The following is a 714-nucleotide window of genomic DNA, read 5'->3' as shown; positions in this document are numbered from 1 at the left end:
AAAAAAATCTATGCAAAATATATGAACGTGACATAGTACACCAGATACACATACATACATGGCATTTTGATATAGCAGGTAAACTTACAGTATTGCATACATGTATTTTTTTTTAATCAATCCCAGACAAGTCCGTATAGTACCATGGTACTTTTGTTTTTTTACCGAAGAATTTACTGATCCACAACCAAAGCAAAAACACTTCAGAGGTTCCTCAGTCCTGTGCCTATTTGAAAAAGAATCGTCCATAACAACTATTTGTTTCATTTGAAGAAAAACACTGACCTGGAATCAGCCTGTACCACGACTTAGTGAATTAGTCACGTTTCTTGAATTGTAGCCCTAATTTCAATTACCACCGTCTTCCGTTAGAGGGCGGTAAGATCACATTTTAGAAGGCATTCTGTAATGACTAAGACCTGTGGCCACTGCAGCAGCGTTTGTGTTGCTCGCGGCTCATTAAACACATGACACATTCCTGTAAATTCTTTTGACCGTTCACCAAAGCTCGACAACATTGTTCTATCCTTCTTGGTGTAATGACGTAAGTGCAAATAAAATAAATCAAATCTGAAAGGTGCATAGATCAGAATGGCTGAGGTGACGCGGTTTTCGTCGTCCACACAAATGCCACAAGTGTCGTTTTCAACAATTGCTTGTACAGTACCAAGAATTTTGAACTTTGATGAAAATTCATTATTGCCTGTTAGAGCC

Source organism: Cynoglossus semilaevis, chromosome 19 (genome assembly GCF_000523025.1).
Source record: "Cynoglossus semilaevis isolate Cse_v1.0 chromosome 19, Cse_v1.0, whole genome shotgun sequence".
In the NCBI taxonomy this organism is placed as follows: domain Eukaryota; kingdom Metazoa; phylum Chordata; class Actinopteri; order Pleuronectiformes; family Cynoglossidae; genus Cynoglossus; species Cynoglossus semilaevis.
The sequence above is the reverse complement of the archived record's forward strand: the minus strand, read 5'-3'. Positions refer to the sequence as shown.